Raw genomic sequence first — 10,156 nt, 5'->3', positions numbered from 1 at the left:
CTGTGTCTGAAACGTATAAAACAAAGCATATTAATTACAGAAGATGTACATTAAATTTGTAATACGTCTGTAGCGTTACTAAAGAAGACTTCATACTAACGTTCTGTGTGTTTTGTGGACTTTCTTCTTTTGTTTGATTCGTCTGTGAATCTTGTTCCTCCTTAGCATCATTTGTGATCTAAAAAACGATTGACGGACCATTTAAACATCGTATTCACTTTTATAGGTTTAAAGTAGCATATTTACAAGCAGTATATGTTTTCCCTTATGTTTGCACTAAAAATCTGCGATGTTTATTTTCCTGTAAACCTACTCAGCCTTGTCACGCGCATGAGCACAAGTATAAACGTCAACACGTATTATGATATCCCGCGCAAGCGCAGATTTAAGACTTACACATAAATATGATACAATCTAAAAAAAATTGTTGAACCATATTTTTTTTCATTGTTGCATACACTGTGTCCGAATTTTTCTTAATTGCTTTCTTAACCTATTCTTAAAATTAAAATGAAAAACTAAATATATGGCTGGACATTTAGAATAACATGAGTGAAAAATCGCCCCCCCCCCCACCTTATTTAACTTTCCCGTTTTGTGCATCACATTTTGTTCATTGTTATCAAATAAATGCAAAAGTTTAACTATAAAACTGTCGTGGTATAAAAATGTATGAAATTTGAAGGAAAAAAAACCGCTAGCGTAGGCATATTCATTTGTATATTTTAAACCATCTAAAGAAGACTTCATACTAACGTTCTGAGTGTTTTGTGAATCTTCTTCTTTTCTTCGATCCGTTTCTGAATCTTGTTCCTCCTTAGCATCAATTGTGATCTGAAATACGATTGACGGACCATTTAAACATCGTATTCACTTTTATAGGTTTAAAGTAGCATATTTACATCCCTTATATTTGCATAAAAAATCTGGGATTTTAATTTAATTTCCTATAAACCTACTCAGCCTTGTCACGCGCATGAGCACAAGTATAAACGTCAACACGCATTTTTAATATGCACTAAATGATACTCCGTGCAAGCGACTTTACACAAAAATTGTTGAACCATTTTTTTTTCATTGCGTCAGAATTTTTCTTAAACGCTTCCTTTTTGTTTTTCTGTTTTTAAAATTAAAATGAAAGTCATAATATATGGCTGGATATTTTAAATAGCGGATATGAGTGCAAAATCTAAACCTCTTATTCAACTTTCCTGTTTTATGCATCACATTTTGTTCATTGTTTTCAAATTAATGTCAAAGTTTACTATAAAACCGTCGTGGTATAAAAATGTATGAAATCTGGAAGAAGAAAAAAACGCTAGTGTAGGCATATTTATTTGTATATTTTAAACCAACTAAAGAAGACTTCATACTCACGTTCTGTGTGTTTTGTGAATCTTCTTCTTTTCTTTGATTCGTCTGTGAATCTTGTTTCACCTCAGCATCATTTGTCATCTGAAATAATATTGACGGACCATTTAGTTTTATACGTTTAAAGCAGCATAAATGAATTTACATTCAATGTATGTTTTCCTTTATGTTTGCATTAAAAATCTGCGATGTTCAACTTCCTGTAAACTTACTAAGCCTTGTCACGCGCATGAGCACAAGTAAACGTCAACCTGCGTTTTTAATATGCACTAAATGATATCCCGTGCAAGCGCGGGAACTAAAACTATACACATTAATATGATACAATCTAAAAAGAAATTGTTGAACCATATTTATTGTATATACTATGTCAGAATATTTCTTAATTGCTTCCTTAACCTATTTTAAAAATGAAAATGAAAAACTAACTACACTGTATATAGCTGGATATTTAGAATAGCGGACATGAGTGAAAAATCTAACCCCCACCCCTTCCTTATTCAACTTTCCCGTTTTATGCATCACATTTTGCTCATTGTTTTTAAATTAATGTCAAAGTTTTACTATTAATCTGTCGAAGTATAAAAATTCATGAAATTTGAAGAAAAAAACCGCAAGTGTAGGCATATTCATTTGTATATTTTAAACCATCGTTGTCAGATTCAAAGTATCTACCCGATGGTTATATCGCCCTACACTTTCCGACATGACGTTAATTAGTCCAACCGCGTCTCTGGGGCACCCCATCCTGAAAAAAAATTCCATCAAAACTAAAATTGTTTTAAATTATTCCATTTTATTTATCTATATTCTTTGCAATAACCAGATATGTCCAATCCAAGGTATTTGCCCGCGATGCACGATGAACTCGTCCTACACGTTTCACCATGATGTTAATTACTTAACCCGCGTTCTTAGTTACCCCAGAGGTCGTGCTCCGAAATCGCTCTATCCATTAAAACTAAAAAACATTCCACGTAAACTCTAAAAAAGTTACCAGAAAATATATTCGTTCTTTATAGCTTATGGACATCATCTCACACGTGTTGAAATACCAAAGGGTTAAGCAGTTATGCTAGTGCAGGCATTTTTAGTTTACTGGCAAAAAGCCTAAATTCATAAGACGAGTATAGATGTATTCGTTATTGTTAGAATAAATGAAACGTTTAAATTTACATTACTACATAACCAAATTGATATATACTTATAAAAATACTGTGCAATCATTTAAATTCGTGTGGACTTATTGATTATTCGTGGGGAGTAATTTCATGGATTCTTTGGTTCTCGATTTCAGTAAAAAAAACCAAAATCTTTCATAATTGTTTTCATCCAGGATGTAAGTTCCTGTGTAATGGCCACCCACGAATGCCACGAAAATTGAGACACCACGAATTCCAATGATTCCACAGTTATCGCAAAAATCAAGTTTATTCCTTCAAAAAAAGAAGATTTTCTGGCACGATATTTTTATAGTTAAGGTCTTCCGTTTCCAACGGAAGTCCTTATTGTTTTCGTACTGTTTCTTATTATCATTAAGGTCTTCCGTTTCAACAGAAGACCTTATTGATATTGCTTTGTTTTTTTCCTCTATTATTATTATAATTTTTCTATCAAGTTTTCTCAAAAACGCTTCAGTCGATTTTCATGAAACTTTCTTAACTTACTCTATACAGAATTTGTAGGAAAATTGTCAATCATTTTTTGATCGGTTCTTCCGGTCCCGAGATATTGAAGATTTTATGTTTTCATTTGTGGCTTATTTTTCTAAAATATTCTGAAAGATCAAACTTTCAAGTTTTCAAGGATGGCAGAGAGTTTCCAGCCGCAAAGTCTCAGATATCCGAACGTCCGCCGACATTTCCGGTCGTCACCGGAAGGATATGAAAAACCTTAATTTTTCAATTTTTTGGTCTTGAATTTTTTCATGCTTTTATTCGACAGAGACGCTCCAAAATTTTCGAATATGAAATATTTTTAAAAATCAATCATTGCATTTTCGAGATTTTGGGCACCAAAGTCCTGAAGCGAGAGTCCGTGTAATTAGTCTTTAGAGTGGTGGGATTTGTGCCCAGGCGACCCGGGTTCAGTCCCCGATCACAGAACATTTTTGCCTTTAATTGCGTTATGATTTATGATTTTATATTTGAAATGATAGATTTTACTTATTTCCAATTTAATTTTATCAAAAATCAGAATAATAGTGACTTTTTAAAGTATAATTTAAGTATGATAATATGTCTATTAAAATTTTTATAGCGGGTTAAATGGAATTTGATGACGTGTTTAGAAATGATAGAAAAGAACAACTATCCCTATAGTCTACTTTATGGTGCACTCAAACGTAAGACCTTTCGTTACTTGCAACGAGTGTCTAGATAAGGTCTTCCGTTTCCAACAAAAGATCTTATAGTTTTCGTACCATTTCTTCTTATCATTAACGTTGGAAACGGAAGACCTTATAGTGATTATAGTGTTTTTTCTTTCTTTCTTATTACCCCCCCCCCTTTTCTGTCGGCAGAATTTCTCAGAGATGGTAGAATAGATTTCCCTGAAATTTTCAGGGATGATAAAATGATAATATCTCGACGCGTTTTTTTTCCCATTTTTTTTTCAAAATTTATTTCCAATCGCCTATTCCTGTCCCGCGACGAAAAGCTTGTGGTATCGAGATCTCAGAAACGATTAGGACGTGAACATCAAAACTTATTGGGATGAAAGACTTATCGTTGTACATGTGTTTAAACTAAGTCGCAACTTCCTGTCGTCACCGACAGTTCTTACAAAAATATTTTATCATTAACGTATTTTATTTATGTTACATAGACTGAATATGATAGTACAAATTCTTACATGTGTCATCTATGTGATGTTAAATTAACGAAAACATTCTACTTCCGGTGGGATATCTAAATTATCTCAGGTAGCTTTTTCAAAACAATTTTTTTTCCGACGAGATCTAAAAAACTATTAGTGATAGACATTTGAATGAAGATGTGTTCACTACTTTCATTTTGTCGACCGTCACTTCCGAACCACACCGGAGAGTTCAAACAAATCAAATTGTTTATTAGTTTAACTGTTTATCTTATGACAATTTTTGATAAATTGATAGTCAATAAAGTCCTGTTTTCTAATGTTTAATATATACTAACTTGTTTTGTTCGGCGTAACTTCCGGCCGTCACCGGAAGTACTTCCAAAATTATTTTTTTAAACCCGTTTTAGTTATTTTACATACAGTGATTATATTAGTATAAATCCTTACATAAGTCATATATGCGATGTTAAATAAACAAAAAAATCTATTTCCGGTTAGATATGTGAAGTACCTTTTTAGCTCACCTGAGCTGAAAGCTCAAGTGAGCTATTCTGATCACATTTTGTCTGTCGTCCGTCTGTCTGTCCGTCTGTCTGTAAACGTTTCACATTTTCAACATCTTCTCAAGAACCACTGGGCCACTTTCAACCAAACTTGACACAAAGCATCCTTAGCCTAAGGGGATTTTCAAAGTTGTGAAAATTAAGGACCACGCCCTTTTGCAAAGAGAGATAATTAGGAATTTATGAACATTTTCGAGAAATTTTCAAATATCTTCTTCTCATGAACCATAAGACCAGGAAAGCTGAAACTTTTGTAAAGGCATCCTTATATAGTAAATTTAAAAAATCATCTTCTTAGAAACTAATCAGCCAGGAAAGCTAAAACTTGTGTGGAAGCATTCTCAAGTAGTGTATATTCAAAGTTGTGAAAATCATGACCCCCAGAGGTAGGGTGGGACCACAATGGGGGGTCAAAGTTTAACATAGGAATATATAGAGTAAATCTTTAAAAATCTTCTTCTCAGAAACTAATCAGCCAGGAAAGCTGAAACTTGTGTGGAAGCATCCTCAGGTAGTGTATATTCAAAGTTGTGAAAATCATGACCCCCGTGGGTAGGTTTGGGCCACAATGGGGGGTCGAAGTTTAACATAGGAATATACAGAGTAAATTTAAAAAATCTTCTTCTCAGAAACAAATCAGCCAGGAAAGCTGAAACTTGTGTGGAGGCATCCTCAGGAAGTGTAGATTCATAGTTGTGAAATTCATGACCATCAGGGGTAGGGTGGGGCCATAATGGGGGTTGAATTTTAACATAGAAATATATAGAGTAGATAAAAATCTTCTTCGCAGAAACCTATCAGCCAGCAAAGCTGAAACTTGTGTGGAAGCATCCTCAGGTAGTGTAGATTCAAAGTTGTGAAATTAATAACCCCCGGGGGTAGAGTGGGACAACAATGTGGGGTCGAAGTTTAACATAGGAATATACAGAGTAAATCTTTAAAAATCTTCTTCTCAGAAACAAATCAGCCAGGAAAGCTGAAACTTGTGTGGAAGCATCCTCAGGAAGTGTAGATTCAAAGTTGTGAAGTTCATGACCCCCAGGGGTATGGTGGGGCCACAATGGGGGTTGAATTTTAACATAGAAATATATAGAGTAAATCTTTAAAAATCTTCTTCTCAGAAACCTATCAGCCAGCAAAGCTAAATCTTGTGTGGAAGCATCCTCAGGTAGTGTAGATTCAAAGTTGTGAAAATCATGACCCCCCGGAGGTAGGGTGGGGCCACAAAGGGGGGTTGAAGTTTAACATAGGAATATACAGAGTAAATTTAAAAAATCTTCTTCTCAGAAACTAATCAGCCAGGAAAGCTAAAACTTGTTTGGAAGCATCCTCAGGTAGTGTAGATACAAAGTTGTGAAAATCATGACCCCCGCGGGTAGGTTTGGGCCACAATGGGGAATCAAAGTTTAACATAGGAATATATAGAGTAAATCTTTAAAAATCTTCTTCTTGGAATCTAATCAGCCAGATGATTCTTTATAATTGTTAAGACTTTGGCCCCAGGACAATTCTTTGGCCTCACAAGAATGTTCAGAGTTTGATGTAGGTTTATATTCCATATATAAACTATTTTTAAGGGTCTTTTTGAGAACTGCAATACTCAACATATGATATGACTATAACATCATCCTGTTAGAAAAGAGACTAATGATTATAAACATAAGAATATCCAGGGGAAAATGGATTTTATTTATACAGGATCTACATGTATAATTGTACATTGTCCAGATAGTTTGTATTATGACTCCATTAAGCTGATTTTATCATTATAGCTATTGTTCCTCAGGGGAGCGATGTGGCTCATAGGCCTCTTGTTTAAACTAAATATTGTACCCGGCAAATCTCAAAAACTGTAAATGATCAAAATACAAAACTTATATAGATGATAGACATTTGATAGAGGATGTGTTGAACGTGTTTCATTTTGTCGGCAGTCACCTCCGGTCCTCAACAGAAGGATTCAAAGAAATGAAATCTTTTATAAATTTAACTGTGTTTCATACACTGTTTTAGTAAGCTTGGCAAACAGTAATGTACGAAAGGCAAATGTTCTAGATATACTAACTTTTTTTTCATTGGATAATTCCGTTCGTCCGTTTCCTGTCCCATGACAATAAACATTGGCTCTACGAAATTCAAAACGGTTAAGAATTCAACAACCAAACTTTGTGGGATAATTAACTTTTAAATAAAGATATGTTTAACATGTTCTGTTTGAATCGGCGCAACTTCCTGTCGTAACAGGAAGTAGTCGAAAAATGATTTTGTGTGTTTGACATGGAAGGACATTTTGGAAGTAAATATTATATCCATTACATTTTCTAATTGAAACAAGCTTGTTTTTACAGAATAATACAATTATATTAGACATTTTTGTTGCTATAGCAACAAGAGTTTAGGGTTTTTTTCACAAATTTTGTGCACGCGATTTCTCGAAAACTATTTGACCTATTTCGACCATTTTTTCACAGATGATTGGACTTGATGTAAACTTTATACATTTTTGATATTTTTGTTGTTGTCATGTAACGATTTATCGGCCATTTTGTACATTTTAACGACCTATTTTGTGCAGGGCTGGTCGCTATTAGAGATATGACTATGAAATTTTCAGGATAGGTAGTCTATAGTTTGATGTTGTATACTATTATGTTGTTTTACCCCAGTGTCATCATTTAATGGAGCTCGCCTAGACACGAAATTTGGGTACGGATTTTCATTCAAAATGTTCATACGTTTTGATCGGTATCTTTTTATCAGTAGATATTTTGTTAAGACATATATTACAAAAGTGGTAAAAAAAATCAAAAGTTCTTTCCATCAAATTTAACAAAAAGAGGCTGGCACCTTTAATGAGGGACCAAGACACTCGTAAGCTCTATTACAAATAACTCAAAAACGATAAAGATTTTGGAATGCATTATAGAAGCAAAGTTGTTGATCGTAACAATATCTATCAAGTAAAATCATTGCCACATTCAATACGTAATTAAGGATTTTTAGGGGCCAAAGTACTTGAATTTTGACACAATATATCTAGAGAAGGAGACATATTTTATTTAGTATAATTGTAGAGGAGAAAATGTCTGTATTGAAGATTCTAATCGATTCCATAAATTAAAATACAAATGTCTGTTCCTATTAAGGATATAGAGGGCTGGCCCTAAAATATTCAATCATTTGTATCTATAAAATGATGAACAATTTTAGATGTGTGTAAGAACAAAAAATGTTAGTATTCGTAAGACTTTTCGAATGAACTCAGGAAAAAAGGGCTGGTCCCTTAAATTTCGGGCCAAGACACTCGTAAAGTCTTTTACACATACCTTAAAAACGATTAAGATTTTGTAAAGCATTATAGAATGATCATAACAATATCAGTTTGTAAAACTCATTGCCACACTCATTGATGACGTAATTAGGGATTTTAGGGGACTAAAATCTTAAATCTTTAAGGTACTACATGTATACGTGAAAAAAACAAAACACTCTGTTAAGCATTTTAAAGGATGTTGAGGGGGACTTTTGAAATTTTATTGATATTTTAATCGTATCTTTTTGAAATTGAACGGAAGACCTACTCGTTACTTGTAATGAGATCGTGTCTAGTTTATATTAACGTTCAAAATATGACTATTCCATATATGTTTCATTTCCTGACTAAGAACGTATATAATGGCTTTAAAGCGACGATACACAAATATTTCAAAAAAATAAACATCTTAAATAAAAATATATAAATATGAATATAAATACATGTAAAAGCATTAAATGCTTATTTGTTCATGTCGTCAGTCCTATTACAAAGCAGGCCGTGCAGACAAATGATCATACACGAAAAACACGAAGTGTTCAAGTTATCTGCATCGCATGGTGTGTTATACGACGAACGGTATCAAAAATAAGCATTCAATACTTAAGACCAAGGGGATCTATTCACAAAAAATCGTATGTTTAATCGTAGACGTAAGTTTGACGTAAGATTGTTTTGTAAAATTTTGTTTATTCACAAAATGTCGTACGTGTGACGTTACGTCAAAAAACAGTCGTAAGTTAACGTCTACTAATGGGTTGACGTAAGTCTATAATTGATATGTTTATTGTTGAGTTGTGGCAGTTCTTTGGACTACCTCCATTTTGTCATAAGCAAAATTAAGAGAAGAAACTCCTATTTGATAACACGCTATGGTTTACCATGAAAAGACAGTGCCAGAACTCTGTGTCTTTTTGGTGCTAGAACCATTATGACGTCAAAATTGATTCGATAAAATGTATTTCCCGTACTCTACGACTTTAAAGAAATTATGTGGAAAATGAAACTGTTTCTTCACATTCTTTATCAAACTGATATTATAAATGTAATGATAATCGCTATAATCATAACTAATAAAAAAAACTTATATCAAACGACATTATTTTTTTTAATGATTTCTTTTTAAAATTATATTTACAAAGAAGTTAGTTTTATGCAAGTTTTGGTATTTAGTCAGTTCAAATACTAGTGTCTAGTTTTTTCAATTTGAATTAAAAGTGGGGATTTCTTCAAAGGTATTTACGTCAACAACTCTACCAATTTGATGAACCTATGATTGATTTTCTCCATATTAAAAAAGTATTATTAGTAAAAATTCATACATCAGGCGGCTTTTTCTTTGTAAATCTTCTTCGAGACCAAAGCAAAGTAATGTCAACTGCATATCCTGCATAAAATGGCATAGCAAATAACCTGCAAAAAAATAAAAATAGATATAAATGATTTAATTGTCAGAAAAAATGGTTTTTGTTATCGATGTTCCAAGTATATATATATATATATATATATATATATATATATATATATATATATATATATATATATATATATATATATATATTCCTTACTTTTCAAGTTTTGCGATTCTATGTCCGTGTCTCCAAATATACGTCGTCAGAAGTAGAATGCAAATAAATGTCAAACACCCACATGCAATGATAAGTTGTAGGCTATTGCTATTCTCCTGAACGACAGAAAAGTCCCAGGCATTCGAAATAATACTACAGTTTTCGAATTTTGAGAAAAGTGAATCTGGCTTAAAAGTTTGCCATATAATGAAAGGAAGTAGAAAAGTATTTAAAATCAGAGGCAAACCAAACCCCCAAATTTGTAAGTACGTCCTACATGCATAGTAACTAAACTTGTAGCATGCGTATGATGCCGCTAAACTGATAACAGCAATCAGAAAAGGGTGGTAAAGAGAACAATCAACCTCTAGGGGAAAATTGTTGACAAGGAGAATACTTTTGTCGAACATGGTGAGTTTTGCACTAGGTAAACCATTAATAAGAACAGTGAATCCTTCAATACCGCCCATAACTCCAACAATTATAATGAAAGAAGAAAAATGAGTAAAAAGTTTTAAAAT

The 10,156-nt window shown here is 33.0% G+C and overlaps 1 long non-coding RNA gene across 1 annotated transcript; it reads right to left on the bottom strand.

Annotated features, from left to right (window-relative positions):
- Positions 1–1,375: 1,375 nt before the first annotated feature.
- On the bottom strand, positions 1,376–10,104 carry LOC136276252 (uncharacterized). The gene is made up of 3 exons (XR_010714708.1): positions 9,636–10,104; positions 9,390–9,480; positions 1,376–1,455 (listed from the first exon to the last, which is right to left on the bottom strand). It is a non-coding gene; the product is annotated as an uncharacterized lncRNA (long non-coding RNA).
- Positions 10,105–10,156: the final 52 nt, after the last annotated feature.

Source organism: Magallana gigas, chromosome 6 (assembly GCF_963853765.1).
Source record: "Magallana gigas chromosome 6, xbMagGiga1.1, whole genome shotgun sequence".
In the NCBI taxonomy this organism is placed as follows: Eukaryota; Metazoa; Mollusca; class Bivalvia; order Ostreida; family Ostreidae; genus Magallana; species Magallana gigas.
Note: the sequence above shows the minus strand (reverse complement) of the source record. Positions and strands in the feature narration are given on the sequence as shown.